The following is a 20,073-nucleotide window of genomic DNA, read 5'->3' as shown; positions in this document are numbered from 1 at the left end:
CCTCCATGGTAGGACACTTTACTACGCCATGCTAGTAGCAAGTAATCTGGTATCATTCCATGACAAAGCCTGGCAGCGTATGGTCCCGGTGTTTGCTGGCATTCAAGCAACATCCGTTCTTTATCCCTCTGTATTATCCTCATGAGAGTAATACGTTCACGGTAACCTGTTGAAATACGGGAATTTAATTAAGGGGACATTCAGAGGTGGCCATTCCTACTAGACTGTTTGCCTGTGGCTGAAAAGAAATCCTCCCCGCAGTTAGCCACACGGTGGAGGTGGGATGGGGGGCATTGGCTCTGAGTTGTTCACATTTGGCTAGCAGGGATCTTCCCTGATACCAGCCACACAGTGGGGGGAGGGGTAAAGCAATAATCGCAGAGAATTGGATGGGGGCAGGGGTTAGTTTGGTTTCTGCTGCTGCACGTAAACATGAAAACTGCAGCACTAAATGGCCAACTCAACGGGCTTTGCTTGGTATGGGAAAAGAGGGCGCTGCTGTTCTGAAGGTTGCAGAAGCTGAAAGACTATGGCTTACCGTGGCCGCCTGCAAGCCTAATTCTGTTGCCCGGCATTGTGTGTGTGATCTCTAACACCAAAGCCACAGACACTCAATATAAGATGCAAAATGCGACCTTGTACTGAAATCACATGTGCTATGTAATGTGAATAGTGTTGTTCACAGTGAAAGAGTATAGCCATTGTTCTGTAAAATGTATCTTTTAAAATACTTCACTCTCTTTTTTTTCCTCCTGCAGCTGCAAATGTTTCAAGCCTCCCTCCTCCGTCCCAAAGGCTATCTCAGAAAATGCGGCAAAAATACCGCACGTGCGCTGAAATGTTCTCTGAGCTCATGCAGTCGTCCAGCACTGACAGAGCTCAGCAAAATGTGTGGAGGGACACAGTAGCACAGTACAGGAAAGCGGCCAATGGACGTGAGGACAGGATGGATGATCGAGATGAGAGGTGGCAGCAGGAAGATCAGAGGAGGCAGGATGCAATGCTGGGTCTACTGAAGATCAAATGGACATGCTCCAGCATCTGGTGGAGGTTCATGAATAGCAGCAGGATCACAGATTGCCGCTGCAGCCCCTGTTTAACCGCGCTCCGTCCTCCCTAAGTTCCATAGCCTCCTCACCCAGACGCCCAAGAACGCCCAAGGACGGGCACCCAACCACTCCACCCCAGTGGACAGCCCAAGCAACAGAAGGCTGTCATTCAACAAGTTTTGAAGTGGCCTTTTCCTTCCCTCCTCCCACACCCCACCCGGGCTACCTTGTGAGTTATCTCCCTATTTTTATAATTAATTAATAAATAAAGAATACATGTTTTTTAAATGATAGTGACTTTATTTCCTTTGCAAGCAAGCTGTAATCGAAGGGGGGAAGACGGGTGGCTTACAGGGAATTTAGAGTCAACCCAGGGGGTGGGTTTTCATTAAGGAGAAACAAAGAGAAGTGTCACACGGTACCCTGGCCAATCATGAAACTGGTTTTCAAAGCTTCTCTGATGCTCAGCGCTTCCTGCTGTGCCCTTCTAATCGCCCTGGTGTTTGGCTACATGTATTCAGCAGCCAGACAATTTGCCTCAACCTCCCACCCCGCCATAAACGTCTCCCTCTTACTCTCACAGAGATAGTGGAGCACGCAGCAAGCAGCAATAACAGTGGGAATACTGGTTTCGCTGAGGTCTGAGCAAGTCAATAAACTGCACCAGTGACCCTTTAAATGTCCAAATTCTACCACCGCTCTACCACCATTCTGCACTTGCTCAGGCTACAGTTGAACAGCTCTTTACTACTGTCCAGGGTACCTGTGTATGGCTTCATGATCCAGGGCATTAAGGGGTAGGCTGGGTCCCCAAGGATAACTATTGGCATTTCACAAAAAAGAAAAGGAGTACTTGTGGCACCTTAGAGACTAACAAATTTATCTGTATGAGTTTTGTCATGAAGTTGATAGATTTCCACTCCATATGGCTAAATTCAGTGCCTTGCATAATAACAGGTTTCAGAGTAGCAGCCGTGTTAGTCTGTATTCGCAAAAAAGAAAAGGAGTACTTGTGGCACCACAAGTACTCCTTTTCTTTTTTGCGAATACAGACTAACACGGCTGCTACTCTGAAACCTGTTATAGGCATTTCAACATCCCAAACAGTTATTTTCTGGTCTGGGAAGTAAATCCCTTCCTGCAGCCGTTTAAACAGACCAGAGTTCCTGAAGACATGAGCGTCATGAACCTTTCCTGGCCATCCCACATTGATGTTGGTGAAACATCCCTTGTGATCTACCAGTGCTTGCAGCACCATTGAAAAGTACCCCTTGCGGTTTATGTACTGGGTGCCCTGGTGGTCCAGTCCCAAGATAGGGATATGCGTTCCGTCTGTAGCCCCACCACAGTTAGTAGATGGCTTTGCTGCAATGGGATTCCCTATGATCTACACATTTCCCAGAGTCTCTACCCTTGATAGCAGCAGCTCAGTGATTGCGTTGGCTACTTGCATCACAGCAACCCCCACAGTAGATTTGCCCACTCCAAATTGATTCCCGACTGACCGGTAGCTGTCTGGCGTTGCAAGCTTCCACAGGGCTATTGCCACTTGCTTCTCAACTGTGAGGGCTGCTATCATCTTGGTATTCTTGCGCTACAGGACAGGGGAAAGCAAGTCACAAAGTTCCATGAAAGTGCCCTTACACATGCGAAAGTTTTGCAGCCACTGGGAATCATCCCAAACCTGCAACACTATGCAGTCCCACTAGTCTGTGCTTGTTTCCTGGGCCCAGAATCGGCGTTCTATGGCATGAGCCTGCCCCATTAACACCATGATCTCCAAATTGCCAGGGACCGCGATTTTAGATAAATCTGTGTCCATGTCCTCATCATTCTCGTCACTGCGCTGCCGTCGCCTCCTCGCCTGGTTTTTCAGGTTCTGGTTCTGCATAAACTGCACAATAATGCGCAAGGTGTTTACAATGGTCATAACTGCTGTGGTGAGCTGAACGGGCTCCATGCTTACCAGGCTATGGCATCTGCTCGGGCAATCCAGGGGAAAGGGCATGAAATGATTGTCTGCTGTTGCTTTCATGGATGGAAGGTTGCTTTCATGGAAGGAACAAAGACTCCTCGTTGTTTTTGCAGCTCAAACAGTTTCACTTTTGTTTCTACTGCCAGTCCCTCCCTTCTCACATTTATCTCCAGACTTCTTCTCCTTGTCCAGATCTATTCCGCCCTCAACAATCTTCTATTCATTGAACTTTTTGAAACTCTGCACTTTTAGAGAGAGAGGTAAGGGATTGACTCTGTGTACACAAATTTTCAGAGGGATAATAGGGTTGAGATCTGTTATTTATCACCTCTCTATAGTAGTTACTTGTTTATTTAAAAACATTTTTGCTGTTAACAAGCATGTTATCTCTGGAGACACAGATCCACAGTTTGAGAACTGCAAAACTCAGCATCTCTGATGGTATCTTCTAGACTGAGCACTGAGTCCCATTCTGTAGATAGAAAGATTAACCTAAATAATCTATAGCAGTGGTTCCCAAACTTGTTCCGCCACTTGTGCGGGGAAAGTCCCTAGACGGCAGGGCCGGTTTGTTTACCTGCTGCTTCCGCAGGTTTGCCCAATTGCGGCTCTCAGTGGCCGCGGTTCACTGCTCCAGGCCAATAGGAGCTGCTGGAAGCAGCAGCCAGTACGTCCCTCGGCCCGCGCTGCTTCCAGCAGCTCCCATTGACCTGGTGCAGCAAACCACGGCCACTGGGAGCCGCGATCAGCCAAACCTGCGGACGCGGCAGGTAAACAAATCGTCCCGGCCCGCCAGGGGCTTTCCCTGCACAAGTGGCGGAACAAGTTTGGGAACCATTGATCTATACAGAAGCCCCGACACCCCATAAGATTGGGTCCCTAATCCATGAACTATTGGAACTCATTTACAAAAATTTCTTAAACATTACATTAATATATTGTCTCATACTATAGAATTAGAATTTATAATCCCTATTCCATGATAAAATATCTTTGAGCTATAATCTTTAGATAGGTTTTTTCCTCAAAATTACAAAAGTTAAGAATACATACCTACTAGAAGAGCTGAAAGTATTGCCTATAGCAGTCAGTTGCAAAATGAGTACTTTAGGGGTGAAGCAGGCTGATTCTGCCAACTTAAAGGGCCAGCTCCCAGACAGGCATTCTGGGAAAAAGTTCCTATAAGAGAGTAACCAGACATCAGAAAGGTTTAGTAGAGCTCAAATAATCACAGAAGAAGCTGTTGGGTAGGGGAAGAAAGAGACCTGTGTGATTAAAAGGTCAGCATTATAACGTATGGGGTTTTTAGAGAATACTAAGAACCACTGTTGTTAAATTGTAGAATAGAAGGCCTAATCCCAGGTTGTGGTAAAAAATTCTATCACTCTGATGATTCCCGGTGAAACAAAGAAAGATTCTAGGGTCTCTAAACTGTAAATTAGTTGTTTTTAGAAGATCTAGTTGCAAAATACTTGTTTGAAAAGTAGCCCTGAGGTTGTAATGCTAAACCCTTTTGATAAACCCAGACTGGGTAGGAGTCATAAAGAGAAGAGGCTTATCCTTTTTTGACAGGTTTCAGAGTAGCAGCCGTGTTAGTCTGTATTCGCAAAAAGAAAAGGAGTACTTGTGGCACCTTAGAGACTAATAAATTTGTTAGTCTCTAAGGTGCCACAAGTACTCCTATCCTTTTTTGAGTGGTTTAACACTTACAATATCTCAGTTCTTAAAATAAATAAATACATGAGAGACTTTTTTTTGTGCATTTGAAGGTTTGGATCAGGTGATGGGGTTGGAGGAAAAAATGAAATATGGGTGAAGGAGGGTAAAATGAAAAATAATATTTATTATAGGAGAAATAGGATAACAGATAAAGCTACCTTCAATATTAAGAGAAGACAGGTAAAATAAAAATCTGAATTACTTCTAAAAGAGTTAATGACCCAAAAGAGACTTTTAACTTTATTATTTTGAAACATGAACCAATTCCACGTTAAAAGCTGTGAAATTTCTGCTGAATTACAGTAAGTTATAGAAATGTGCTCAGTTACCTATCTGTAGGTGGTGATACAGAAAGATTTTCCTGCTTCACAAACCCTATTTTGGCTCTTAATGTTGTTGTTATTTCACATGTATATTGAGGTAGCATTTAAATGTCTTAACCAGGCTGGGGCATAATGGGGCCAGCACTGTACAAACATAGTAAATGATAGTCACTACCCCAAACAGCTTGTGATATATATGTAGATAGATAGGTATTACAGTGTCAGTATTGTCAAATTCAGGAGATCAAAAATCATAGTCGGATCCCCAAAATCATGAGATTTTTACAAAAGATTATATTGTGTTTTTTAGGTCAGTCTCGTGATTTTTGAACTCCCTCTGCCTATCCCCAGGGTGTGTGCATGTGACAGTTAGTGTTGCCAGCTCTCCCACATACACTGGATAAGGTGATTTTGATCCCTGCTGCAGAGCTCTCATCCCACATCTGCCCATCTCCTATCCAGCAATTAATCCTGTCCTGCATCAGTTCTGTCCCCACTCAACCTCCCTCAATTCAGCCCCCGCTCAGTTCAGTCCCCCAGCCCCATTATCACTACCCCATCAGTTCAACCACCTAGTCCATCAACCCCCACCATTCTCAGTTCACCTTACCAGCACTCACCCCATTTACTGAGAACACACCATCAGCATAGCCCTCCCATTCCTCCTCACCCCAGCCTCACCACTTTTCCCACTTCTCAGACTGGCAGGGGAGCAGCCGCTTTGGGGCTGCTATGTAAAATTAAGCCTTCCTTTTAGAACTCGCAGATGTCAGGATTATTTTTTCCGGTTGATTCAGTTGCTTAGTTGAGGGTTGGCCCTCCCCCTTCTTTATATCGCAGATGAAGTTTCTCTTCCCTGCTGGGATCTAAGGAGCTTTCTCTTCCCCCCCACTTACTAGCTTGATAGCTTTGTTTATCTGATATGTAAATGATTTCTCATTATCTTTCAAAGTATTTTGGAATTAACTGCCTGATGGAGAAACCACATTCCTTGGTTTAGGGTAGGATAACTCCTGTTTGACGGGTTTCAGAGTAGCAGCCGCGTTAGTCTGTATTCGCAAAAAGAAAAGGAGTACTTGTGGCAGCTTAGAGACTAACAAATTTATCTGAGCATAAGCTTTCGTGAGCTAGTGAGCTGTAGCTCACGAAAGCTTATGCTCAAATAAATTTGTTAGTCTCTAAGGTGCCACAAGTACTCCTTTCCTGTTTGACTGGAAACACATTTGTGCCACTGCTGGGGGAAAACATCCTGACATTTAAGAGTTCTATCCTGCTAAGATCATGAGTGAGGCTTAATTTTACTCAAAAAGAAAAAGGAGTACTTGTGGCACCTTAGAGACTAACAAATTTATTAGAGCATAAGCTTTCGTGAGCTACAGCTCACTTCATCGGATGCATTTGGTGGAAAAAACAGAGGGGAGATTTATATACACACACAGAGAACATGAAACAATGGGTTTATCATACACACTGTAAGGAGAGTGATCACTTAAGATAAGCCATCACCAGCAGCGGGGGGGGAGGGGTTTATCTGTCTGAGGGGTTGGAGCAAATGCAGTTATATCGTAGAGCTTGGCTGTAGACAATGGATCGAATGGTATGATCTAGATGAAAGCTAGAGGCATGTAGGTAGGAATAGCGGTCAGTAGGTTTCCGATATAGGGTGGTGTTTATGTGACCATCGCTTATTAGCACCGTAGTGTCCAGGAAGTGGATCTCTTGTGTGGACTGATCCAGGCTGAGGTTGATGGTGGGATGGAAATTGTTGAAATCATGGTGGAATTCCTCAAGGGGTTCTTTTCCATGGGTCCAGATGATGAAGATGTCATCAATGTAGCGCAGTAGAGTAGGGGCATTAGGGGACGAGAGCTGAGGAAGCGTTGTTCTAAGTCAGCCATAAAAATGTTGGCATACTGTGGGGCCATGCGGGTACCCATCGCAGTGCCGCTGATTTGAAGGTATACATTGTCCCCAAATGTGAAATAGTTACGGGTGAGGACAAAGTCACAAAGTTCAGCCACCAGGTTAGCCGTGACAGTATCGGGGATACTGTTCCTGACGGCTTCTAGCCCATCTTTGTGTGGAATGTTGGTGTAGAGGGCTTCTACATCCATAGTGGCTAGGATGGTGTTTTTAGGAAGATCACCAATGGACTGTAGTTTCCTCAGGAAGTCAGTGGTGTCTCGAAGATAGCTGGGAGTGCTGGTAACGAAGGGCCTGAGGAGGGAGTCTACATAGCCAGACAATCCTGCTGTCAGGGTGCCAATGCCTGAGATGATGGGGCGTCCAGGATTTCCAGGTTTATGGGTCTTGGGTAGCAGATAGAATACCCCAGGTCGGGGCTCCAGGGGTGTGTCTGTGCGGATTTGTTCTAGTGCTTTTTCAGGGAGTTTCTTGAGCAAATGCTGTAGTTTCTTTTGGTAACTCTCAGTGGGATCAGAGGGTAATGGCTTGTAGAAAGTGGTGTTGGAGAGCTGCCTAGTAGCCTCTTGTTCATACTCCGACCTATTCATGATGACGACAGCACCTCCTTTGTCAGCTTTTTTGATTATGATGTCAGAGTTGTTTCTGAGGCTGTGGATGGCACTGTGTTCTGCATGGCTGAGGTTATGGGGTAAGCGATGCTGCTTTTCCACAATTTCAGCTCGTGCATGTCGGCGGAAGCACTCTATGTAGAAATCCAGGCTGCTGTTTCGACCTTCAGGAGGAGTCCACCCAGAATCCTTCTTTTTGTAGTGTTGGTAGGAAGGTCTCTGTGGATTAATATGTTGGTCAGAGGTGTGTTGGAAATATTCCTTGAGTCTGAGACGTCGAAAATAGGATTCTAGGTCACCACAGAACTGTATCATGTTCGTGGGGGTTGAGGGGTAAAAGGAGAGGCCCCGAGATAGGACAGATTCTTCTGCTGGGCTAAGAGTATAGTTGGATAGATTAACAATATTGCTGGGTGGGTTACGGGAACCATTGTTGTGGCCCCTTGTGGCATGCAGTAGTTTAGATAGCTTAGTGTCCTTTTTCTTGTGTAGAGAAGCAAAGTGTGTGTTGTAAATGGCTTGTCTAGTTTTTGTAAAGTCCGGCCCCGAGGAAGTTTGTGTGAGGTTGGTTCTTAATTTTACTCAGAAATCATGATTCTTGCAATCAGTTTGTGAGAGTTGGCTTGTCTGAAGCATGCATAGACTTTTCTGTTGATCTTTTCTCCTTGTGACAATGCTATTGTTAAAACTGTGACTGGTGATGGTTGTGAATGGCAAAAAGAATTAGGCCATAGTAAGAGACACAAAATGCAAATCTTAATTCAGTCTTTTAGTTACAAAATCAGGACCCAGTTGATAAAACTCATGCACCCAATAGAACGGTCACAGAGTGGGATAGTTTTCCCACTAATGTAGTTTAACTCCTTCCACCAGAGCAATGTGTTGCTTGTTCATAAAACAGAACAGTCCTATGTATTTTGTGTAAAAGTACAAGTAAACCATTTCAATTGAACTGAGTTTCATGACTGTTCCCTTTGCCTGAGTGACAATAACAGCACTGCTGGCACCATGAAATTTAAACTTTGATCATCCCTTTCTGCCCAAAAAATATGTTGGGAACAGTACTGTCAATTTTTCAATCAACTAATTTGATTGATTCATAGAAAATTGTAGCTGGTGAATTGATAGCAATTTTCCAAGTGGGGAATTGCTGAAGGAAGGAAGGAAATGTTATGGAAAAGTGAAACAAGTTGTTATTGTTTATACCTGGTGCGTCTTTCTGAAGGTTCATACAAGAGTTACACTGCAAAATAATGGCGACAATACTGTGTATGCGCTGGGTGCTACAAATGCGCATCACGACCACCCAACCCAGCTGCCCCAGGCACAACACTCTTGCCTCCTGCTTAGGACACGCTCAGCTGCTGTGGAAAATCTGACTCCTCCATTCCATCTTTCTCTCAGTAAACAAGAGTCAAAACAGCTGCTCCCACCTGCGTAATGAATTGAAACAACAACAAAATCTGCACATTCAGCTCTCTTCCACTTGCAGCCCACATCTGATTTCCACACCCAGCATTTTAATTCTTACTCTGTTTATAAGAGCAAAATCTCTATGAAGGATTATGGATTTGTTCAGCTCCTCATTAAGATGTGCTTACTCCCACACTACAAGAAAGTCTCCGATGGCTAAATAAGGGGGGCTTCTTTTCAGAGGTGATGTGCAGCTGCAGCACCCACGGCTGTCAGAGGAATTCTGTGGGAGGTGCAGGTGTTCTACAGACGGCCTTAACTTTAAGCTGAAAATGCTGGCCTACAGACTTTGTCTATTTGCATCCCTGTGTAAATCTGTTCAACAATAGCCCATGTGTTCCCTTTTCAATACCCAGAGTCAATACATTTGTATGCAAACCTAAAAGATTTTGAAAATTTTCAATAATAAACAGAGTAATATTTTACATGTTTACAATAGATTTTGGCATAAACATATCACCACAATTTAGATTCCTGCTAGTTGGAGGCCATCCAACTACTATTAGTTGTAAATTTTAGCATTTTTCATCAAATATATTCTTCCATCATTCAGCCAGTTTTGTCCCAGTTTCCATGGTTATCGAAGATAAAAATAGGTGATAATGGACTGATTGATATGCTTTGAAGAAGTTTTGGTTTTGTTAGTTTGTTTTAATTATGCTCTGGGTTAGAGTGCAAGTTTAATGCTGGTTTTATACCCTGGGAAGGGTTTCTTGAAAGTAAATGAGATTGTTGGGTTCACTTTTTTTTTTTTTTTTAAAAAAGTGATTCCATATCAAACTCTCTCAATTCACACACAATAGCTTTCCAAGTACCAGGCTTGTGAACTCAACCTGCGATGTCGAAAGGAAGCTGCTTTCTTTCTGCCTTGTACATTGCCAGTAAAAAAGGTCTAATAATCAAAGTGCGGTTGATATTTTGGCTTATGTGTGAACAGGAAGAGCATATTTATTCCCCTGCCGCCACTGTTCCCCACACGTTCTTGTCAACTGCTGGAAATGGCCCACCTTGATTATCACTACAAAAGGTTTTCTTCCTCCCTCCCCTCCCCGCCTGCTGGTAATAGCTCACTTTACCTGATTACTCTCCTTACAGTGTGTATGGCAACACCCACTGTTTCATGTTCTCTGTGTATATAAAATCTCCCCACTATATTTTCCACAGCATGCATCCGCTGAAGTGATCTGTAGCTCACAAAAGCTTATGCTCATAAATTTGTTAGTCTCTAAGGTGCCACAAGTACTCCTTTTCATGTTCTCTAGTAGTTGTATTACTCCTGTTAGCAGAAGTTTCTTGTGAGTAAGCATAATGAATTCAACACAAAGGGGAAGAATCTGTCCTATCTCGGGGCCTCTCCTTCTGCCCCTCCATCCCCACAAACATGATACAGTTCTGTGGTGACCTAGAATCCTATTTTTGACGTCTCCAACTCAAGGAATATTTCCAACACACCTCTGAACAACATACTAACCCACAGAGACCTTCCGACCAACACTACAAAAAAAAAAAAAAAAAAAAAAAAAAAAAAAAGGGATTCTGGGTGGACTCCTCCTGAAGGTCTAAACAACAGATTGGACTTCTACATAGAGTGCTTCCGCCGATGTGCACGGGCTGAAATTGTGGAAAAGCAGCATCACTTGCCCCATAACCTCAGCCATGCAGAACACAATGCCATCCACAGCCTCAGAAACAACTCTGACATCATAATCAAACAGGCTGACAAAGGAGGTGCTGTCGTCATCATGAATAGGTCGGAATATGAATAAGAGGCTGCTAGGCAGCACTCCAACATCACATTCTACAAGCCATTTCCCTCTAATCCCACTGAGGGGTACCAAAAGAAACTACATCATCTGCTCAAGAAACTCCCTGAAAAGGCACAAGAACAAATCTGCACAGACACACCCCTAGAACCACAACCAGGGGTATTCTATCTGCTACCCAAGATCCATAAACCTGGACGCCCCATCATCTCAGGCATTGGCACCCTGACAGCAGGATTGTCTGGCTATGTAGACTCCCTCCTCAGGCCCTATGCTACCAGCACTCCTACCTATCTTCTAGACACCACTGACTTCCTGAGGAAACTTACAATCCATTGGTGATCTTCCTGAAAACAACATCCGAGCCACTATGGATGTAGAAGCCCTCTACACCAACATTCCACGCAAAGATGGACTACAAGCCGTCAGGAACAGTATCCCTGATAATGTCACGGCAAATCTGGTGGCTGAACTATGTGTCTTTGTCCTCACCCGTAACTATTTCACATTTGGGGACAATGTATACCTTCAAATCAGCAGCACTGCTATGGGTACCCACATGGCCCCACAATATGCCAACACTTTTATGGAGGATTTAGAACAATGCTTCCTCAGCTCTCGTCCCCTAATGCCCCTACTCTACTTGCGCTACATTGATGATATCTTCATCATCTGGACCCATGGAAAAGAAGCCCTTGAGGAATTCCACCGTGATTTCCACAATTTCCATCCCACCATCAACCTCAGCTTGGACCAGTCCACACAAGAGATCCATTTCCTGGACACTACGGTGCTAATAAGCGATGGTCACATAAACACCACCCTATACCAGAAACCTACTGACCGCTATTCCTACCTACATGCCTCCAGCTTTCATCCAGACTACACCACACGATCCATTGTCTACAGACAAGCTCTATGATACAACCATATTTGCTCCAACTCCTCAGACAGAGGCAAACACCTACAAGATCTCTATCATGCATTCCTACAACTACAATACCCACCTGCTCAAGTGAAGAAACAGATTGACAGAGCCAGAAGAGTACCCAGAAGTCACCTTCTACAGGACAGGCCCAACAAAGAAAATAACAGAACGCCACTAGCCATCACCTTCAGCCCCCAACCAAAAACCTCTCCAACGCATCATCAAGGATCTACAACCTATCCTGAAGGACGACCCATCATTCTCACAGATCTTGGGAGACAGACCAGTCCTTGCTTACAGACAGCCCCCCAATCTGAAGCAAATACTCAGCAGCAAACACACACCACACAACAGAACCACTAACCCAGGAACCTATCCTTGCAACAAAGCCTGTTGCCAACTCTGTCCCCATATCTATTCAGGGGATACCATCATAGGGCCTAATCACATCAGCCACACTATCAGAGGCTCGTTCACCTGCGCATCTACCAATGTGATATATGCCATCATGTGCCAGCAATGCCCCTCCGCCATGTACATTGGCCAAACTGGACAGTCTCTACGTAAAAGAATAAATGGACACAAATCAGACGTCAAGAATTATAACATTCAAAAACCAGTTGGAGAACACTTCACTTCACTTCACTTCAATCTCTCTGGTCACTCAATTACAGACCTAAAAGTGCTAATTCTTCAAGAAAACAACTCCAATGAGAGACTGCTGAATTGGAATTAATTTGCAAATGGGCCACCATTAAATCAGCCTTCAATAAAGACTGGGAGTAGATGTGTCATTACACAAAGTAAAACTATTTCTCTCTATTTATTCTCCCCCCCCCCTTCCTCACACGTTCTTGTCAACTGCTGGAAATGGCCCACCTTGATTATCACTACAAAAGGGTGAATTTTTCCCCCCCATCACCTTACCTGATCACGGTGGTTACAGTGTGCATGGCAACACCCATTGTTTCATGTTCTTTATGTATATAAATCTCCCCACTGTATTTTCCACCAAATGCATCCGATGCAGTGAGCTGTAGCTCAGGAAAGCTGATGAGCAAATAAATGCGTTAGTCTCTGAAGTGCCACCAGTCCTCCTGTTCTCTTTACCCTAGTAACTCTTCCGATCAGGGCCGTCCTCAGGCGTAACGCAGCTGCGTAGGACACCATGAAATTGGGGCACCAAATTGCCCCAAATTTCATGGTGCCCTAAGCAGCTGCGTGCTGCATACGCCGCAGCCCCCGCGACCAGCCCTGTGCCCGGGCTGCGCCCACTGCAAGGGACAGGGCAGGGCCGACGCTACGGGGATGTGGGGCCCTGGACAACTCCCTCCGCCCCCGCCTCTTATCCTTCCCCCTGCTCCGCCCCTGGCCCGCCCCCTTCCACCTCTTCCCGCCGCGACTCCGCGCTCCCCGGCAGCGGCGGGAAGCGGAGCAGCCCGGCCCCAGGCCGCTCCACTCCGCCCACTGCCAGCCGCCGCGCTCCGCTTCCCGCCGCCGGTGAGTGCGAGGAAGGGAACCGCCCCGTTCCCCCCTCCGCGGGAAGCGGAGTCACGCGGCTGGGAGTGGGCGAAGTAGAGCGAGCTGGGGCCGGGCTGCTCCGCTTCCCGGCGCTGCTGGTGAGTGGGGGTCTCTCCCCTCAAGCCCTTCCCCCCCCCCAGCCACGCACGGCTGCGGTGGGGGCGAGGGAAGCGGAGCAGGCTCCTCCGAGCCCCCCGCTAATCTCCCGGGCCCCTCTGGGCCTGTGGGGCCCCAAAAGTGGCACCCCATAGCTCCTGCCTCCCAGACCCTGGCGGGGGGGAGCCCTGGGGCCCCACACAGCTTCCCCCGCGGGGGGGGGGGGGGCTGCATAGGGCCCCCAAATGGCTAGGGAGGGCCCTGCTTATGATTATTATAAATGGATAAAGTCTGCTTATCTTAAACCCAAGCTCCGTTCTGCTTTCAAAGTGGAACAAATATGTGTATTTCACAGCATCAGAAGCTTTGGCAAAGTCAGTGATTAAACATTTCCTTTTATTATTTATGTGTGAAGGTAATATTGATCGGTTTTCTTAAACTAATAGTTCTGGATCTTCCTTATATGTGGATTGGCATTTGAATGACTGCCACTGTTTGGTTTTTTCCCCACTAGTCTTAATGTTATACAATGTGCCCGAAAGACCAGATCATTATAGAAGAGCACAAGCAGCCTGTACTCCTTAGTTTATAAAGCTGCAAGGTGATGGTAAGACTAAGGGCCTGATTCTGATATCAAAACAGTTTTACGCACTAACTTCACTGACTCAATGGAGTCATTCTTGATATGGACCAGTGTGAGATCAGAATTAATCCCTAATGGTATGTCTACACAGCAATGTAAGCCTAAGGTTAGTGGGACTCAAGTCAGCTGAATATGTCAGGGAACCCTGGGCTTGAGCATCTACACTGCATTGTAAGCCTAGGTTAAGATTTTCTGACCTATGCTCAAACATGGGGCTTTGGCATCTACACTGCAGTGTTCAGACCCGAGTCAAAGTAACCCTATTCGAGAGTGTCTAGCACCGCTCCCTACTTCATAGTGTCCACACTATAGCCCTATGAATGGGTTGCACTGTAGAAAACTACTGCCCACTCTAACTGTGACAGTGCTATTGATAAGACGCAGGTGCCCATAAGGAGCACATGAGTACTTAAACTGCATAATTAGCTCCTTTGGTAGCTGTCTCAGTAGAATGACTGCAGTGTGAAAAGGCTTGATACTGAACTACCACCTGACCTGAGAATTGGGCTCCCCACCTCTAGGCTGAGTCACATTGGCAGGACAATGCCCATATGCACCTGTTCTGAGGATAATTAGGACCTCAATCTCCAGGGCTGTCAGACTATTACAATGAAATGTTGCAACTGTTAATTTTTAAAATGAGATATTCAGTGATGGTGTGTTTGGTTGGTTGGTTGGTTTTTTATTTATTTTTGTCTGTTTTGAAGTTTGACAAATGTAAGTTTCAGAGGGAAAACACACACACACCCCTAAACCCAGCCTGGCATCTGCGGAGTAATGAAGTGCATCCACAGAGTATGAGATGCAGCGTGCTCCCGCACCCCGCAGGAATCCCGTATCCCTGTCCCCCTCCCCTGCACCCCAGGAGGCAGAGAGAAGGGATCCCTGGGAAGATGTGGGGAAGTTTTGGGGCTGGCTCCCATTCGCTGCCTCACAGTGCATGATTCCCAGCCACCCCTCCACATGCAGCCCGAGGGAGATGAGGGCTGGGGGAGCTGGTAGCAAGGGACAAACAATGGAGGAGGACCAAGCAGCTGCACACACATCCCCAGGGAAGCAAATGGGAGCCAGCCCCAAAACCTCCCCCCAGCCTCCAGTAGTGGTGGCTCTGGCTTCTCCTTGCTGCTGCACAGAGCTTGCCTGGAGCAGGGAGAAAAGCTGACAGGCAGCTCCTGGCTGCCAGGATTTTGGGGCTCATCCCTCTCCTGACTGTGCTGAGGAAGGCAGATGCTTGGTCCTGCTTATAATGTTGTGTCTTGTGCACAAAACATTTGCAAGCTACTTTATGTTTGATTTATTCATTAGCAGGAATGGTTTATTTTTGTGCAAGCTGGGAAATACTTCTCAGCCAGAGGGTTTTCGGATATCATCTGGCTATAAGAAAAGGAGTACTTGTGGCATCTTAGAGACTAACAAATTTATTAGAGCATAAGCTTTCGTGAGCTACATCTCACTTCATCGGATGCATTTGGTGGAAAATACAGAGGGGAGATTTATATGCACACACACAGAACATGAAACAATGGGTTTTATCATACACACTCTAAGGAGAGGTTTCAGAGTAGCAGCCGTGTTAGTCTGTATTCGCAAAAAGAAAAGGAGTACTTGTGGCACCTTAGAGACTAACAAATTTATTAGAGCATAAGCTTTCGTGAGCTACAGCTCACTTCATCGGATGCATTTGGTGGAAAAAACAGAGGAGAGATTTATACACACACACAGAGAACATGAAACAATGGGTTTATCATACACACTGTAAGGAGAGTGATCACTTGGGGAAATAGTTTTACTTTGTCTAATGACTCATCCATTCTCAGTCTCTATTCAAGCCTAAATTAATTGTATCCAGTTTGCAAATTAATTCTAATTCAGCAGTCTCTCGTTGGAGTCTGTTTTTGAAGTTTTTCTGTTGAAGGATAGCCACCCTCAGGTCTGTAATCGAGTGACCGGAGAGATTGAAGTGTTCTCCGACTGGTTTTTGAATGTTATAATTCTTGATGTCTAATTTGTGTCCATTTATTCTTTTACGTAGAGACTGTCCAGTTTGACCAATGTACATGGCAGAGGTGCATTGCTGGCACATGATGGCATATATCACATTGGTAGATGCGCAGGTGAACGAGCCTCTGATAGTGTGGCTGATGTGATTAGGCCCTATGATGGTGACCCCTGAATAGATATGTGGACAGAGTTAGCAACGGGCTTTGTTGCAAGGATAGATTCCTGGATTAGTGGTTCTGTTGTGTGGTGTGTGCTTGCTGGTGAATATTTGCTTCAGATTGGGGGGCTGTCTGTAAGCAAGGACTGGCCTGTCTCCCAAGAGCTGTGAGAGTGATGGGTCGTCCTTCAGGATAGGTTGTAGATCCTTGATGATGTGTTGGAGAGGTTTTAGTTGGGGGCTGAAGGTGATGGCTAGTGGCGTTCTGTTATTTTCTTTGTTGGGCCTGTCCTGGAGTAGTGACTTCTGGGTACTCTTCTGGCTCTGTCAATCTATTTCTTCACTTGAGCAGGTGGGTATTGTAGTTGTAAGAATGCATGATAGAGATCTTGTAGGTGTTTGTCTCTGTCTGAGGGGTTGGAGCAAATGTGGTTATATCGTAGAGCTTGGCTGTAGACAATAGATTGTGTGGTATGATCTGGATGAAAGCTGGAGGCATGTAGATAGGAATAGCGGTCAGTAGGTTTCCGATATAGGGTGGTGTTTATGTGACCATCGCGTATTAGCACCGTAGTGTCCAGGAAGTGGATCTCTTGTGTGGACTGGTCCAGGCTGAGGTTGATGGTGGGATGGAAATTGTTGAAATCATGGTGGAATTCCTCAAGGGCTTCTTTTCCATGGGTCCAGATGATGAAGATGTCATCAATGTAGCGCAAGTAGAGCAGGGGCATTAGGAGAGGAGAGCTGAGGAAGCGTTGTTTTAAGTCGGCCATAAAAATGTTGGCATACTGTGGGGCCATGCGGGTACCCATCACAGTGCCGCTTATTTGAAGGTATACATTGTCTACGTAAAGGAATAAATGGACACAAATCAGACCTCAAGAATTATGATATTCAAAAACCAGTCGGAGAACACTTCAATCTCTCCGGTCACTCGATTACAGACCTGAGGGTGGCTATCCTTCAACAGAAAAACTTCAAAAACAGAATCCAATGAGAGACTGCTGAATTGGAATTAATTTGCAAACTGGATACAATTAATTTAGGCTTGAATAGAGACTGGGAATGGATGAGTCATTACACAAAGTAAAACTATTTCCCCATGTTATTTCTTCCCCCCACCCCACCCCCCACTGTTCCTCAGATGTTCTTGTTAACTGCTGGAAATAGCCCACCTTGCTTGTCACCATGAAAGGTTTTCCTCCTCCCCCCCCCCCCCCCCGCTGCTGGTGATGGCTCATCTTAAGCAATCAGGTTTCAGAGTAGCAGCCGTGTTAGTCTGTATTCGCAAAAAGAAAAGGAGTACTTTTGGCACCTTAGAGACTAACAAATTTATTAGAGCATAAGCTTTCGTGAGCTACAGCTCACTTCATCGGATGCATTTGGTGGAAAAAACAGAGGAGAGATTTATATACACACACACAGAGAACATGAAACAATGGGTTTATCATACACACTGTAAGGAGAGTGATCACTTAAGATAAGCCATCACCCACAGCGGGGGGGGGGGGGGGGGGAAGGAGGAAAACCTTCCATGGTGACAAGCAGGTAGGCTAATTCCAGCAGTTAACAAGAATATCAGAGGAACAGTGGGGGGTGGGGTGGGGAGGAGAAATACCATGGGGAAATAGTTTTACTTTGTGTAATGACTCATCCATTCCCAGTCTCTATTCAAGCCTAAGTTAATTGTATCCAGTTTGCAAATTAATTCCAATTCAGCAGTCTCTCGTTGGAGTCTGTTTTTGAAGCTTTTTTGTTGAAGTATAGCCACTCTTAGGTCTGTGATCGAGTGACCAGAGAGATTGAAGTGTTCTCCAACTGGTCATTCTCCTTACAGTGTGTATGATAAAACCCATTGTTTCATGTTCTCTGTATGTGTATATAAATCTCCCCTCTGTATTTTCCACCAAATGCATCTGATGAAGTGAGCTGTAGCTCACGAAAGCTTATGCTCAAATAAATTTGTTAGTCTCTAAGGTGCCACAAGTACTCCTTTTCTTATTGCGAATACAGACTAACACTGCTGCTACTCTGAAACCCATCTGGCTATAATTACCAGACAGCCCATACCACCCTGTGGTACAGTGAGGTATTACAGTCTTTTAGTCTTTAGTAGTGAAAAATGTGATGACTTCTTGAAATGAAAAATGGCTAAATATTTTTCAGTAACGTCTCAACAATAAGCTGTGCAACATTTTAAAACCTGAAAGACAGGATGGCCTTGTGGTTAAGGTTCTTCACTGGGACTCAAAAGAGTCTTGTTCAAATCTTTGCTGAGAGCCACAAACTTCCTCTATGACCTTGAGCGAGTCACTCAATCATTCTGTGTCTCAGTTCCCTCAGTGCAAAAGGGAGATAGACATGAGGGAGAGGAAATATTAATATTTAGATTGTAAGCTCTTTGGGGCCGGGGCTGTCTTTTGCTAAGTATTTGGATAGAATTTAAGAAAAGGGAGCCCTGATTTTGTTTGTGACCTCTAGGTGTTATCGTAACACAGATAAATAAGATACAATCTTTATCATTAATTCTTTGTACTAAGACAGAATACCATAATAAAAATTAGAAGGCTATCTTATACATCATGTCATTGATTTTTAATCAGCACTCCTCCAGGATTTCAATAGGTAGGTCTGATTTTAAAAGTAAATTATACTATGGCCTACTGGTTTTTAAAAAATAAGGAAGAGAAATAGCTTTCAATATCCTTTTCACTTGAAGTAACATTGGCATTGTATACACCAGGTATATTGGATACTAATGCAGATTAACTGGTACTCCCTGAAGCAACACAGCAATGGTATGATTAAAGGAATAGCAGTTAGAAGGCTGTTACCACCCTCCTGAGGTGTGAGGAGGCCACATGTGTCTTGGTGCCTATTAAGCTCCCTGATGGAACTATATGAAGTAACAGGGCCATTTATGTTTTTTTAAAGCACCTGTAATAGTTTGGTGCAGCATCTGATTCACAGGACTGACCTTTTTAAAAAATCACTAATCTATCAATCAAACCCAGAACATTAGTCAGTGCTAAAACATTCACTTACCAAAGAGATGCAAGTGGCCACTAAAAACTTACGACCAAGAAAAATGTGTGAACCAGATAGCCTATCAACTTATCTAATCAATTCTTAATATAACAAAATGAATGATCCATTATTTAATACTGCCTATCCAATTAAAGCCTTCAAGACTCTTAGGGTACATCTACAAAGCATAGTAAGCCCAGGTTTGAGTCTGGGCTCAAGTCTAACCCACGTTGCATCTACACACTAGTTGTATTAACCTAGGCATAGATGCTGAAACTAGGGGTGCTGCTACACCCCCTGGCTTGAAGTGGTTTCCATTGTCGATAGGGTTTACAGTTTGGTTCAATGGCTCTCAGCACCCCCACTATACATATTGTTCCAGCATCTCTGAACCTAGGGCTCAAACCTAGAGTCCCCAGATCCTGCAGAGCTAGAGGGTCTGTGCCTAGGGTCCAGTTTCTATTGCTTTCTTGCATGTATGCTGCCCTGGCTTGACTCGGGTCCCAGAAGTCCTCCAGATGTATCCCTGAGTTCCTTGGGACAAATTTCTTAGTCCTCTCAGTGCCAACAATCCGTGGTGCAGTCTCTTGCACTCTGTTGCCAAGGGCAGCAGCACAGATCAGTGTTAACCCGGATCTGCTGAACATCCATCTGCAAGCAAACTGTCAGAGAGCCTGCAGGGTTTTCAGTGGAGACCAGTAAGAAGAAGCCTTTTGCAAAGAGAGCTGTGCTTCCTGATCACAAGAGCACAGCCAGATTTTGGTGCTTGTTGCCAAGGTGCCCCTGCACATGCAGCCCCAGAGAGGGAAGGGAGGAACTGGGAGCAAGGGCCAGAGAGCTGAGTGGGAACTAAGCAGCTGGCCT

The 20,073-nt window shown here is 45.1% G+C and overlaps 1 long non-coding RNA gene across 2 annotated transcripts; it reads right to left on the bottom strand.

Moving 5' to 3' along the window:
- Positions 1–13,106, bottom strand: LOC122459422. 2 transcript variants are annotated; one of them, XR_006280121.1, is made up of 3 exons: positions 12,692–13,106; positions 4,078–4,203; positions 1–166 (listed from the first exon to the last, which is right to left on the bottom strand). It is a non-coding gene; the product is annotated as an uncharacterized LOC122459422 (long non-coding RNA). The 2 variants fall into 2 exon arrangements; XR_006280120.1 differs by lacking the exon at positions 1–166 and adding an exon at positions 3,189–3,496.
- Between the last annotated feature and the right edge of the window lie 6,967 nt (positions 13,107–20,073).

This window comes from Dermochelys coriacea, chromosome 3 (assembly GCF_009764565.3).
Source record: "Dermochelys coriacea isolate rDerCor1 chromosome 3, rDerCor1.pri.v4, whole genome shotgun sequence".
NCBI lineage: Eukaryota > Metazoa > Chordata > Testudines > Dermochelyidae > Dermochelys > Dermochelys coriacea.
Note: the sequence above shows the minus strand (reverse complement) of the source record. Positions and strands in the feature narration are given on the sequence as shown.